The following is a 15,747-nucleotide window of genomic DNA, read 5'->3' as shown; positions in this document are numbered from 1 at the left end:
CAGCTTTCTTCGAGGTCAGCGCTGAGCGCCGTCTCTTCGTCACTGACCGCAAATTCCAAGCCAATTTCTTAAAGGCTTCAGTGCAGTATGACAGATGTGAAACAAAGGAGTATGGAGTATTCCTGTTCAGTTCAACGAAGTTACTACATTAATATTGCTGCACAGTACCATTTAAATTATCATGTGGCCTTAGCTGTTTTGACAGCTAATAAAAGACTCGGCGCTCCCTCCAAACACAAATTAATCATTTCATCCACATTTCCACCTACTCTTGCCACTTCTAAATTTTACTATAGAACTGCTTGATACGACTTTAATTTCCCACCCACCTGCAATTAGACTATTGTGTTGAGAATTCTATCTTCCATGGGATACAATTTAAATTCCAAGGTGCAATATTTCAATAGTGTATTAACAAAGCAAAATATAGAGATCCAATCTCACTGAACAGTATCAAAAGATTCCTCAAACTGCCAGGGAACAAAGACATATTCCCCCACTCCCTTTATTCATCATCATGAGAAATAGATGAAAATTAATCTTAACTCTTTGAGTCCCTCTTTGTCCACCTGCCCTATATATCATTCTACTGCTAGTCCAGTTCTGGAGCTGGGTACTGGGAAGTGTATGTTAGCAGCCAGGGTCAATCATTTGCTTGTCCACCTGAATGTTATTCCCGGGTAGACCAACACGTTTGGTGAGTGTGGTGGATCCTTGTTGTTGTAACCCTCCATGGTGTTATAGTGAGCAATGTCTTCAAGTCACCCTATGAAGTTTTTACTAAACATTGCATTTATGTGAACAAGGTTCCCAATCATTTTAAGTGGTATTGTCATCTTGTAAGACTTTATGTTAGTGCACTATTACATCATCACCATTCAAGTAGGTGATACCTGGGATGGCAGGAATGACGTACGAGGAGAGATTGGGTCGATTGGGCTTACATTCGCTGGAGTTTAGAAGAATGAGAGGGGATCTCATTGAAACTTATAAAATTCTAACAGGACTAGACAGACTAGATGCAGGAAGGATGTTCCCAATGGTCGGGGAGTCCAGAACCAGGGGTCACAGTCTAAGAATAAGGGGTAAGCCATTTAGGACTGAGATGAGGAGGAATTCCTTCAACCAGAGAGTGGTGAACCTGTGGAATTCTCTACCACAGAAGGCAGTGGAGGCCAATTCATTAAATATATTCAAGAAGGAGTTAGATATATTTCTTAAAGCTAAAGGATCACGGGATATGGAGAGAAAGCAGGGACAGGGTACTGAATTTGGATGATCAGCCATGATCTCATTAAATGGCGGAGCAGGCTCGAGGGGTCGAATGACCTGCTCCTATCTTCTATGTTTCTATGTTTCTATGTAAGTACATGGAAGTTTCCTGGGTTTGCATCATACCTGCAATCGGTGTAACTTTACACTCCAAAAAACTAGTCTGACAGCATCCCCTATCACTTTAGACCAGTGCGAGTGAGGAGCCTGGTGAGTTGAAGAGGGCATCAACTTCACTTACTGATTGCAGGCTTCCGAGGAACGTTTGTCAACCCCTTCCTTCACATTTGCTAATCACTAACACTTACACTTCATTTTACTGTAGTGATTTCCTCTGCCCAGTAAAAAATTTAGAACGCCCAACCTCCCCCACCCTTAAACCCATACTCAAAACAAGGGATGACTTTCTCCATGGGAGTACCACTCATTGCCATTATAATGGAAGCACCGTGTCCAGGCCAGGAAAATCAGGCAGCCTGACAGAGGACAGAAGCTCGCAAGGTACTACCCTTGCCAATGCGTGTACAGGCTACTTCTGTCCTATGAGGACCTATGCCAGGCGCTGTGTATTCGATGGTTGCACCTCTCCAAGGATGCCAATGGGCATTTCTGCCAACTTCAGCACATAGATTAGCAGACTTGCTTCACCGCCAGAACTGCTCTGCCCGTAGCAATTAAAATGACAGCAGCCCGCAACATTTATAGTTCCGCATCTTTCCAGGTTGCCACAGGGGGTCTGTGCAACATTAACCAGGGAGCTGTCAGGCCGCCTATCATGATGAATTCCTCCACTTGGGTATCACCCCAAGGCAGCAGAGCCAGGAACTTCTACAAGATAGCTGGATCCCGCAACATGCCGAGTGCCACAATGACATGCACGTGGCACTAAAGGCGCCAACCAAGCAGTCGCTGATGTATGTGAATAGGCAGGGATTCCATCCTGCAAAGGACCTGCTCGTCTGTCATGCAAATTAAGCCGTGTCCTCACTCACCGCTGCAAAGGGCATCAGAGGGCAGATTTTGCGGGATGTCTTTATCGACTAATTGACTACAGCAGCACTACCTCAGCCTTACCTTCTTCGATCCACTCTACTAGATGGCACCACAGCAGAGCTTTTTGGCCAAACAGGACTTTCCCAAGAAGCATCAACTGGTGAAGAATGCCACACCAAATGAGTGCGCCCTTTCCTGGCCGACTGTCATGTCCATAAGTAACAAAGCACAAGATAGCTGCACAGTGTATTTCAAACAAGACATTTCTTTAATTTACAGAAGACCAATTACTTTTTGTCCAAATCATACAAGGTATTACACTTTCGTAGCACTGTGCTCCCTCCTCATGCCTAATACTGCCTTCCTACCTGCTATCCTCGTGCTCCCTAAGGGCCTGTTGTGCCAGAGGTGGCTGGCTGCTCAGGCTGTACCTAAGAGTCATGAGACTGAGGATGCCTCAAATCTTGGCAGTTAACTCCTGAGAGGAAGCTGCTGTCAGCTACATCTCCAGAGGGTGCTCCTGGGCAGTCTGGTCTCGCCCTCCGCCAAAGACACAGTATCCTGAGGAGGAGGTCCGGAGTACTGGCATGTGCTGTTGTCCTGAGAGACTGCAGGATAAGGCACAACTTTGGCCACGCCATTCCACTGAGGCCTGGATCTGCAGCCCCGTTGATCAGTGGGATGTCTGGTCTAATAGCAGTGGCCATGGTCTGGAAGCTGCGATCAATGCTGTGCTCCAATCTGTCCCCAGTGGTTGCCAGAGCTGCAGTCTGTGCTTCCATGGACGGAGAGCTCCCGACTAGTCCCTGGCTGCCTCTCATCTAGGGCAGTGCTGCAGATGCTAATGCAACATCTACTTGCTGCATTGTTACCTGCAAGGAAGACAAAACCTCTGAGATATTGCCACGAAGGAGAGAAAAGACTCACCAGTCACTCCTGCCAATGGCCGCACATCCTGGAGAATTGTCCTCAGAGTTTGCGTGTAGGTTTGATGTTCCTCAATCATCCTTGTTTTGAGGTGAATGCACATGAGATCTGGGTCCCACTACTCTAAAGTCATCTCCTCCACCTCTGCGGGGAAGAGGGCACATCCTTGCCCACCTCCCACTCGTCCGGTTCCCCCGTGCTCAGTGATTCACCCGGTGACAATTCCTCACTATCGCTATCAAAATCCCCTTGGGTCAAAGCTGGTGTCTGGAAGAAAGAAAGCCAGTGACGAGATGGTAATCTGGGGGAGGGGTTTGTTCCAGAGGTTGATGGGCCAGGATGGCTTGGCTCTGGTTCCTCATCCTTGTCTTCTTCTTCATATGAAACGAGGCTGAAGGATGATCACCATGTCCTCTTCCTTCTCCTTTGCTTTCAACTCTTGCTGCAGCCCCCATGACTGTGATAGAGCTGCAGGAATGAATGGACGAGGATGAGAAGGAATGAACCTGACCCCCTCAAGGTGAAGGAGACAAGGTGACGGAGGCTTGTGTGTATGCAGTTAGGTTTACCAGGGCAACCTTGAAGGTGCTGAGTTACTCATCTGGCCCCGGCAGGGTGACTCTGACCATTGCCTCTGGCACAGCTACAGCGACGTGTGTAACCTATAAGGGGAACAACCTTCTCATCATGGGAGTGAAGGGGCGCAGTGTTGTGATTCCCTCTCCAGTGGCCTGCCACTGCCTTGTATTGTGGGCCAGATTCTCCTACAATGATACAAGTAAATAAAGGTAAGGCAGGCAGTGGAGGAGTGTGCGGCGAGTATGATGGGAGAGGTGAAGTGAGAGATGTGGGTCTGAGATGTTAGAGTGGAGGAAGCTGTTTTGGGGGTTGCGCAAGGTACTTTTTGAGTGTTAGGGAATGTATGTAGCCACTGTGCAGGGTAAGGAGTTAGTAGGTGCAATGCAGTGTGAAAGGTTAGTTGTGTGAGTGTTGCTTTAAGAGGGTAAAGAGTGTGGTGGTGCTCAGGATGGGAAAGGAAGAGAGGAAACTCATGTGAATGCTTTACCCTGCCAGATCTGGTGAGATCATTGCATTTTTTCTGAACTGCTCTGCTGCCTGGGTGTGAGGGAGTTGGTTGAGCGCGCTAGTGCCATTTCCATCAAGGTGGCGTGGCTGGCTGCTCTGCTAGGCTTGGAGGAGTGCTGCCCCAAGAGATTGTGCCTCTTCTCCTCCACCTTGTCTAAGAAGGCACTGAGGTCCTCCTCCGAGAAGTTCACTGTTCTTCCCGCACCTCTTCTGCCCGCATGCCCTGTGGGCACAGGTGCTGCTTGCACTACCATCCTGCTGCCAACATAGAATAACGATGTAAGCTGTAGCTGCCAAGGAAAAATTTGAGCAGAACCGAGAGAAAATATTCCAGGGCTGTGCTGAAGACTGGAATCTGCAGAGTGTTTTTAAACAGTTACACTATTATTGCAGTTTCCTGGGGGATTCAGCTGCATACACCTTGCAGCCTCCATAAATGTGAGCTCATCCAAAACTCTGCTGCCCAGATCCTAACTTGCACCAAGTCGTGTTCCCCCATCACCCCCATGCTCGCTGACCTACATTGGCTCCTGGTCCGGCAATGCCTCTATTTAAAAATTCTCATCCTTGTTTTTAAATCCCTCCATGGCCCACCCCTCTGCAACCTCCTCCAGCCCTACAACCCTCCAAGATCTATTATTAAGGACATTGTAACAGGGCACTTAGAAAATAATAATAGGATTGGGCAGAGTCAACACAGATTTATGAAAGGGAAATCACGTTTGACGAATCTGTTAAGAGTTTTTTGAGGTTGCAACTAGCAGAATAGATAAGGGGGAACCAGTGTACTTGAATTTTCAGAAGGCATTCGATAAGGTGCCACACAAAAGGTTATTAAATAAAATTAGAGCTCATGGGATTGGGAGTAATATACTAGCATGGATTGAGGATTGGTTAACGGATAGAAAACAGAGAGTAGGAATAAATGGGTAATTTTCAGGTTGGCAGCCTGTAACTAGTGGGGTACCGCAAGGATCAGTGCTTGGGCCTCAGCTATTCACAATCTACATCAATGATTTGGATGAGGGAACCAAATGTAATATATCCAAGTTTGCTGATGATACAAAGCTAGGTGGGAATGTAAGTTCTGAGGAGGATGCAAAGAGGCTTCAAGGGAATATAGACAGGCTAAATGAGTGGGCAAGAACATGGCGAATGGAATATAATGTGGAGAAATGTGAAGTTATCCATTTTGGTAGAAAAAATAGAAAAGCAGAGTATTTTTTAAATGGTGAGAGATTGGGAAATGTTGTTGTTCAGAGGGACCTGGGTGTCCTTGTACATGAATCACTGAAAGTTAACATGCAGGTACAGCAAGCAATTAAGAAAACAAATGGTATGTTGGTCTTTATTACAAGAGGATTTGAGTATAAGAGTAAAGATATCTTACTGCAATTATATAGGGCCCTGGTGAGACCACACCTGGAGTATTGTGTACAGTTTTAGTCTTACCTAAGGAAGGATATACTTGCCATAGAGGGAGTGCAACAAAGGTTCACCAGACTGATTCCTGGATTGGGGGGATTGTCCTATGAGGAGAGATTGTGTAGACTAGGCCTATACTCTCTAGAGTTTAGAAGAATGTGAGGTGATCTCATTGAAACATACAACATTCTTACAGGGCTTGACAGGGTAGATGCAGGGAGGATGTTTCCCCTGGCTGGGGAGTCTAGAACCAGGGGTCACAGTCTCAGAATAAGCCATTTATGATTGAGATGAGGAGAAATTTCTTCACTCAGAGGGTGGTGAATCTTTGGAATTTTCTAACCCAGCGGCTCAGTCGTTGAGTATATTCAGGACAGATATTAAAGGAATCAAGGGATATGGGGATAGTGCAGGGAAGTGGAGTTGAGGTAGAAGATCAGCCATGATCTTATTGAATGGCAGAGCAGGCTTGAGGGGCCAAATGGCCTACTCCTGCTCCTATTTCTTATGTTCTTCTGTTATCTCTGCACTGCTCCAATTCTGGCCTCTTGCACATCCCAGATTTTAATCGCTCCACCATTAACGGAGTTGCCTTCAGCTGCCTGGGCCCTAAACTCTGGAATTCCCTCCCTAAACCTTTGTACCTCTCTCTCCTCCTTTAAGACGCTCCTAAAACCTACCTCTTTAACCAAGCATCTGTCCTAATGTCCCCTAATACAGCTCGGTGTCAAATTTTGTTTGACAATTACACCTGTGAAGCACCTTAGGACGTTTTGCTACATTAAAGGCATTGAAGTTGTTGTTGTTGTTTTAAACTTGAATCACACCAGTACTTACACCAGTTCATTTGTTAATTAACTTACCCAGGATATTTGCATGTAACTCCCTCTGCTGGTGAACAGCATAACTGACATTGAGGAAATTCAGGGCCAAATTCTCTCTTGTGTACATATATATTGTAGATGCACATTAATACTGTCCATATTCTTCTAAAAATATTTCTGTATCAGATATGAGTTCCTGCTGTGTACGGCTATCACGACAGTGACAGAGTGAAGTGCATTTCTTAAACTCAAAACACATTTACAAAAGGAATGCTGTTGAGCTTTATTCATAAACATCTGTTGCAATGATATAATTTGTGTCATGTACGGATGTCCCTCGTGTCACTCACACGTGGTTCTCTAGTAAGAAGAATGATGCTTGTTTCTTTTAGAATTGAGTGATTGAAATTCCAAACAGCAAAACAGTGATGATTCCCCTTGAAGTCAGTGGGAAACTGTGATAATTGAGTTACTTATTCCACTTTCAGTCCCCGGTGTAGACAATCGCTGTCAATCTTTGCATAATCATCAATGACTCTTGTAATTCCATCTATAATTTACTGCTGAAACAATTTGTTGAACAGTTCAGCATGATTGCAATTATCTCACATAGAACATTTTCTGTCTTGCAGTTATAGTATTAAACTATATATAACTTTGTTCATCAAATAATGTTTTATAAAGTTCATTTTAGGCAGTCGTGGAAACTTACAAATTCTAGAATTTATATATGTGCACAAATGCTGAATTTGAAACAGGCAAAAAAAAATCCTCAACTCAATCCTTTGTAGATTAGTTTCAAATAGTTCCTCTTAATGAGCAATCATTAAACCAATGATCATTTTGCAACCTGTCATTAAAATAGTTTCAATGATGCAAACTGTCAAAATACGCTAGCCATTATGTAGGCTCCATTTTATCTACTTCTGTGGTACAATGAGAAAACTCAGGCTACATTTGGGGCTGGCTTTTCCTTTGAATGGCGGACTAGCAGGTGGACAGGACTTCCACCCACCCATGTGACCCCACCACTAATCCGCCAAAGTTTCCTGAAGTGGTCCTTATTAGTTATGTGCGGCAGATTTGCAGCAGTGAAACTGCTGCTCATTGGTTTACCGCCATTGGGAGAGAGGGAAATTCAGTGGTGCAGCAGCGTTTAAATTGGTGATGCATTGGTTGATGTCCTACTCATAGAAATGAACATAAGAACATAAGAAATAGGAGCAGGAGTAGGCCAATCGGCCCCTCGAGCCTGCTCCACCATTCAATAAGATCATGGCTGATCTGATCCTAACCTCAAATCTTCTATCACTCTGCATCCAACCTAACCCATGTGATCTCCCGGGAGAGGCGAAAAACCAGATAAAGACCCAATGGCCAATTTGGGAGAAAAAAATCTGGGAAATTCCTCTCCGACCCATCTAGGCGATCAAAATTCTTCCAGGAGATCACTCTGTCCCTATATTTTCTACAGTACTTACCTTCTGTAAAGGCGATCTCCACCCCAGCCAGGAACAGGAATAAAACCATCTCCTGAAATCTAACAGAATTAGAACACAGTAGGAGCAGAACAAGGCTACACGGTCCCTGGGCCCACTCCACTACCCACAGGGCCATGACCATTCCGAACCTAGACTCATGTCCAATTTCCTGCCCGCTCCCCGTAACCCTTAATTCCCTTTACTTCTAGGAAACTATCTATTTCTGTTTTAAATTTATTTAATGATGTAGCTTCCACAGCTTTCTGGGGCAGCAAATTCCACAAACCTACCACCCTCTGAGTGAAGAAGTTTCTCCTCATCTCAGTTTTGAATGAGCAGCCCCTTATTTTAAGATTATGCCCCCTAGTTCTAGTTTCACCCATCATTGGGAACATCCTCACCGCATCCACCCGATCAAGCCCCTTCACAATCTTATATGTTTCAATAAGATCGCCTCTCATTCTTCTGAACTCCAATGAGTAGAGTCCCAATCTACTCAACCTCTCCTCATATGACCACCCCCTCATCCCCGGGATTAACCGAGTGGACCTTCTTTGTACTGACTCGAGAGCAAGTATGTCTTTTCTTAAGTATGAACACCAAAACTGTATGCAGTATTCCAGGTGCGGTCTCACCAATACCTTGTACAACTGCAGCAATACCTCCCTGTTTTTATATTCCAACCCCCTAGCAATAAAAGCCAACATTCCATTGGCCTTCTTAATCACTTGCTGCACCTGCATACTAACTTTTTGAGTTTCGTGCACCAGGACCCCCAGATCCCTTTGTACTGCAGTACTTTCCAGTTTCTTGCCATTAAGATAATAACTTGCTCTACGATTTTTCCTGCCAAAGTGCATAACCTCACACTTTCCAGTATTGTATTCCATCTGCCAAATCTCTGCCCACTTACTTAGCCTGTCTATGTCCCTTTGCAGGTTTTTTATGTCCTCCTCACTCACTACTTTCCGTCCCATCTTTGTATCATCTGCAAACTTTGATATGTTACACTCGGTCCCCTCCTCCAAATCGTTAATATAGATTGTAAAGAGTTGGGGACCCAGCACTGACCCCTGCGGAACACCACTAGTTACTGGTTGCCAATCTGAGAACGAACCATTTATCCCAACTCTCTGCTTTCTGTTAGAGAGCCAATCCTCCACCCACGCCAGAATATTACCCCCAATCCCGTGATTTTTTATCTTGAGCAATAATCTTTTGTGTGGCACCTTGTCAAATGCCTTTTGGAAGTCTAAATACACTACGTCCACTGGTTCCCCTTTATCCACCCTGTATGTTACTTCCTCAAAAAACTCCAGCAAATTTGTTAAACATGACTTCCCCTTCATGAAACCATGCTGAGTTTGTCCTATTAAATTATGTTTATCCAAATGTCCCGTTACTGTCTCCTTAATAATGGACTCTAACATTTTACCAACCACAGATGTTAGGCTAACAGGTCTATAGTTTCCAGCCTTCTGCCTACTACACTTTTTAAATAAGGGTGTTACATTAGCAGTTTTCCAATCTGCCGGGACCTTTGCTGAGTCCAGTGAGTTTTGGAAAATTATTACCAATGCATCCACAATCCCTACCGCTACTTCCCTCAAGACCCTAGGATGCAAGCCATCAGGTCCAGGGGATTTATCCGCCTTGAGTTCCATTATTTTACCAAGTACCACTTCCTTAGTGATTTTAATTGTATTTAGTTCCTCCCCCCCTTTAGCCCCCTGTTTGTCCAGTGTTGGGATATTCTTAGTGTCCTCTACTGTAAAGACTGATACAAAATAATTGTTCAGTGTTTTTGCCATCTCCATGTTTCCCACCATTAATTTCCCGGTCTCATCCTCTAAGGGACCAACATTTACTTTAGCCACCCTTTTTCTTTTTATATAACTATAGAAACTTTTACTGTCTGTTTTTATATTTTTTGCTAATTTACTTTCATAATCTATCTTCCCTTTCTTAATCAATCTTTTTGTTATTTTTTGCTGTCTTTTAAAGACTTCCCAATCTTCCATCCTCCCACTAGATTTGGCTACCTTATATGCCCTTGTTTTTAGTCGGATACTATCCTTAATTACTTTACTTAGCCATGGATGGCTATCTTATCTTTTCTTTTACACCCTTTTTTCCTCAGTGGAATATATTTTTTTTGGAAGTTGTAAAATAACTCTTTAAATGTACACCACTGGTCATGTACCGTCTTACCCTTTAATCTATTTTCCCAGTCCACTCTAATTAATTCCGCTCTCATACCTTCATAGTCTCCTTTATTCAAGCTTAGCACGCTTGTTTGAGATCCAACCTTCTCACCCTCTAATTGAATATGGAACTCAACCATGTTATGGTCACTCATTCCAAGGGGATCCTTTACTAGGACATTTTTAATTAATCCTGTCTCATTACACAGGACCAAACCTAAGGTTGCTTGCCCCCTGGTCGGTTCAGTTACATACTGCTCAAGAAACCCATCCCTAATACACTCAATGAACTCTTCCTCAAGGCTGCTCTGCCCAATTTGATTTGTCCAGTTAATATGATAATTAAAATCCCCCATAATTATAGCTGTTCCCTTATTACAAGCCTCAACTATTTCCTGATTAATACTCCGTCCAACAGAGTTGCAACTGTTTGGAGGCCTATAGACTACACCCACTAGTGTTTTTTTCCCCTTATTATTCCTTATCTCCACCCAAACTGTTTCACTATCCTGCTCCTTTGACCCAATATCATTTCTCTGTATTATAGTGATTCCTTCCTTTATTAACATAGCCACCCCACCTCCTCTCCCTTCCTGCCTGTCCTTCCTGATTGTTAAATAACCTGGTATGTTTAATTCCCAGTCATGGTCACCCTGCAGCCATGTTTCTGTAATGGCCACAAGATCATACCCATATGTCATTATTTGTGCCGTTAACTCATTCATTTTGTTACGAATGCTACGTGCATTCAGATAAAGAACTTTCAAATATGTTTTGTAACACTTAGTTCCTGTTTTTTCCCTTTTTAGTACTTTACTTTTTACTCCATACCTTCTGTCCCTTCCTGACACATTCTGTTTTTTAATTCCCCCACTGCTACCTAAGTCTATGACCTTCTCTGTTGTCATTTCTATTATTTGCTCTCTGGAAACCTCCCCCCCACTAATTAGTTTAAAGCCCTCTCTACAGCCCTAGTTATATGATTCGCCAGGACTCTAGTCCCAGCACTGGCCAAGTGGAGTCCGCCCCAACAGAACAGCTCCCTCCTGTCCCAGTACTGGTGCCAGTGTCCCAAGAAGCAAAACCCATTTCTCCCACACCAGTCTTTGAGCCACGCATTTAGTTCTTTAATTTTATTTATCCTAGCCAAATTCGCTCGTGGCTCAGGTAATAACCCAGAGATTATTACCCTTGAGGTTCTGTTTTTTAATTTGACCCCTAGCTGCTCATACTCCTTTAACAGAACCGTCTTCCTTGTCCTATCTACGTCGTTTGTACCAACATGGACCATGACAACTGGATCCTCCCCCTCCCACTCCAAGTTTCTTTCCAGCCCAGAAGAGATGTCCTTAACCCTGGCACCAGGCAGGCAACACAGCCTTCGGGACTCCCGCTCTTGACTGCAGAGAACCCTATCTATCCCCCTAATGATACTATCCCCTACCACTACAACATTTCATTTTACTCCCTCCACTTGAATGGCCCCCTGTACCACGGTGCTGTGGCCAGGTTGCTCATCCTCCCTGCAGTCCCCGCTCCCGCCCTCACAGGGAGTAAGAACCTTGATCCTGCTGGACAAGAACAAGGGCTGCGTCTCCTTCAACACTACATCCTGGATCCCTGTACCTTCCTCACTCGTAGTCACACCGTCCTGTCCCTGACCACGGACTACATCTGCAGTAATTAACTTCATAGGTGTGACCATCTCCTGAAACAGAGAGTCCAGGAACTTCTCCCCCTCCCTGATGTGTCGCAGTGTCCGAAGCTCAGTCTCAAGCTCCATAACATGGAACTTGAGTTCCTCTAGCAGCAAACACATGTCGCAGATGTAATCACCGTGAGCCTCAATGGGGTTCACCAGCTCCCACATCTCGCAACAGTAACACATCACCTGCTCCATTCTATATAATTAATTTAATTTCTTATTAGTTATGAAGACCCTGCCCAGATATATATGATAATATCACACCACTATTCAATAGGACTTACCAACTTAAAGGTATGAAAGAGAAAAGAAGGAAGAAAACCAACCAACCAGCTGATTACCAACCTCCTCCTTGAATACTGTCTGTGGAGCCTGTTTGGTTGACTCGTCTCGCTGCTCCACCTCCGCAGTGCTGTCTAAGCCTGGGAGTGGGGAATAAAACAGAGCAAAAAACACACCCTCACCTCCCACTTATCCGAACTCTCCCACTTAGCAAAACTCCAACAGCACTCAATGCACAAAGCACTCCGTGCACTGCACTAGCCCCTCCCCTTTTATACCCAGATTCTACTTCCTGTTTAAACTGCCCAAGAGTTTAAAAAACCCTTAAAAAATTAAACTTACTTCAAATAATTGACTTCTTAACACACTAAAATTCACAAAATACACTTAAATGATTTTTCTCCCACTTAGCAAAGCTCCAACAGCACTCAATGAAGATAAGCGGATTCCTCAAGACGCCCCATATGAGGGTGGTTCAGACATTATGGTGGCAGAGCTAGTGGCACAGAAATTGCTTGGAAAATAATGGTGAATTAACTGTGTTAATTAGTTCCACCAATATTAGTTTGTAAATAATTCAGCAATTTGTGGCAAAGGGGAGATAATCCATGAGTTCCGATTCTCTGCAAATCACTGGACGATTTCCGCCACTGCATCATTAGCCTCAACAAAACCGAAAAAAATTGCAACCTCGCCGTGAGCCTCCCCATTGAAGTTTATTGCGTGTTATGAAATTGCTGGATTTACGCCGTTAATACAAATGAATCTCACTGCAGCCATTTAGGGCTGGTAGTTCATGTCATATGGACCCTGTTATTGATGTGATTTATGGTCCTGATACACTACTCAACCTTGGAGGCCCAGAAAGAGAACAATGAAACTGTGGAGTCCCACTCCCACAGGTAGTAAATTGTTCCTACAAGTTTTAAAAAACTTTTTAATCTACCTTGGCAGTAATTTTGTGCCACTCTTGCCATCCACACTCCTGTTAGTTGTACCATGTAACTACCAGGATGGTAGAAGGTGAACTAGAAGGATCTTGGCCTTTTTACATCTACCAATTCCGATGTTCTTATGAAAGCAGTTCCACTATTCCTGATCATGATGATCATGCTGGTTCACTACTTCATGGTTCAAGAATGTTTGTACATTTTGCACATTCAACTTACTATTAACTTCTCAAGAATGAATGCAACAATTCCCAAACAGAACCGGGTTACAATGTCTTCTTCTGCCTGTTCTTTATTATTTTTTTCTGACTTTTCCTTTCAGTCTGTTTTTTCTCTCTCTCTTTCACTCTTTTTATTTCTCTTTCTGTATCTAATTTGATTCTAATACCCTATTTCCTTCTCCGGCATTTGCTCTGTTTCTTTCTCTATTCTTTGTCATTGGTTAAGGAGATTGACCATTGGGCATGACATTCATGAGGTCCCAGATGTGACGTTGCCATTGCTGCACCAGTATCAATTCGCAATTCCAGGAATTTGCGGCACAAATATAGTGCGATCTGAAGGGTGAGGTGAAAAGTCCAATTAACGTTGCTTGCCACAAGATGCACTATTCCAGAATTTTCTGGGTCATTGAGTGCAATCTCCACCACCCTACGAGCTGATACACAGTGCAGGAAAATGTTTAATTATCTCACACGGTTGGCTAAAGTAAATGAAGACACTGTTCCACAAACACGTCCTTCAGGAATGTTAGTCATAACTCACCTCCTTACCTCTCTATGTCACTAACTGGGGTGATAGGAAAACTGATCTGTGAACCTCTGGAAACAATAATGCACCATACTAGCTCCAAACCATTGTATGTACTCATGATGCCTGTGACAATGGATTGTGTTGGCCTTGAAGAGAGGTGTTGAAAGGTATCTGCAGCTGAAAGCATAATAATTGTGGGATGGATGGAGGCGCCTGAGTGAAGAGAAGTGTAATTGCCACTCAGATACCTTTACCACTGTGTTCTCCCCTTGCAAAGGAAAAGGTTTCACACAAGTAGAGACAAAGAAGTTCAACTGGAGGAGTAACTGTAGGTTGCAGGAAATAGGAGGCAATGTGCCAAAAGCAGATTGGTGATAAAGCACCAGAAAGCAGTATGTTTCAATGTCATGTGGGAAATGTACATTGACTCAGCCATGTTATTATTCACACCGCTGAATAAGTTTTAGTGTTTTTAATATCCCAGATGATGGCTTGGAAGAAGAAAAGTAGCTTCAATTTACACAATTCCTGCTCATCCTCACCAACTGTGTAATGGCATCGTACGTGCTCCAACGCCAGCCCAGAGATACTCACTCAGGAGGAGGTAGTTAGCAAGTCAGAAGGGATATCACAAAGTGAAGCAATAAGCACTAATGAGCAAGAGGAACCTGGAGTAGAAGAGGGGGAGGATGATGTAACTCCATAGAGAGCGTAGAACACCCACTTTTTGTTGAGGAGCCTAAGGACCCAGATCTCAGGGGCCTAGGCTTCAAAAAAGTAATGAGAAGGAAGCATCAAACACATGTGGAAGCAGTGGAGATGATTTCCATGCATATAATTGAGATGATGGATGTAGTGTATGTACCTTTAAGAGGAGAACTACTTTTACAGCTCCTGTATACTGTAGTACCGGCAGTGACCACACCTGTATATAAACCCTGAGTAGAGATCTGTACTGTTAGTTTTTAGAATACCCTCATCCAGTAAACACTTGTTGATTGTTCATCTGCAATCTCCGTCTATTTATTGAAGAACACCATACCTCAAGATTCACAGATTTAACAGTGGCGACGAGGCAGATTCGAACCTACCTACAACTCTGCATTCCTCCCAGGGATTCGCTCCTGGAGAACAGTGGAAGAAAGTCGAGGCCAGAAACACGGGCGTTGACCACGAGCAACCGCCCAGTCATCCAGCAGAGATTGAGCATCGCAGGGGAGGCTGTTGAGAGCTGGGCTTGGTTCTCCAGTCACGACGATCCAGCGCAACAGGCTGGCAACAGGTACGGCGCAGACCCTTCCCGGACAGTGGCAGCTGGAGCCGACCGACAGCACAGAAAAGGCCGAGCAGCAACGATGGGGTAAGAGAGAGGGTAAAGCGCACAGGGCGCAGCCGGGGGTTGAAGACCGAGCGGCGTTGACGGAAAACAAAAAGAGAGAGAGGGTAAAGCGCAGCTGGGGTTCAGGACCGAGTGCCGTCAACGAGAGAGGCGCACAGGAAAACGCGCAGAGCGCAGCCAGTGCTCAAAGGCTGAGCAGCGTCCGCAGGGAAGAAAGGAAGTGCGGGAGACGCCATTTGAGCCGCAGCGGAGAAGAAGGGAGAGCGCGGGAGACGCCATTTTTGAAGCCGCAGCGGAGAAGAAGTGCGAGCGCGGGAAGAAAGGGAAGCGCGGGAGACGCCATTTTGAGCCAGCGGAGAAGAAGGGAGAGCGCGGGAGACGCCATTTTTAGCCAGTCTAACCACACCCAGGGATGCCGAAGAGTGGCAGTGTCACAGCGTTCGACAATGAAGTCGAAGATTGGGCGACATATGTAGAACGCATTGAAGTGTACTGCAAGGCGAATG

This window comes from Somniosus microcephalus, chromosome 3 (assembly GCF_052327205.1).
Source record: "Somniosus microcephalus isolate GS21.2 chromosome 3, FLI_Smic_1.0, whole genome shotgun sequence".
Lineage (NCBI taxonomy): Eukaryota > Metazoa > Chordata > Chondrichthyes > Squaliformes > Somniosidae > Somniosus > Somniosus microcephalus.
This window is presented reverse-complemented; position numbering follows the sequence as displayed.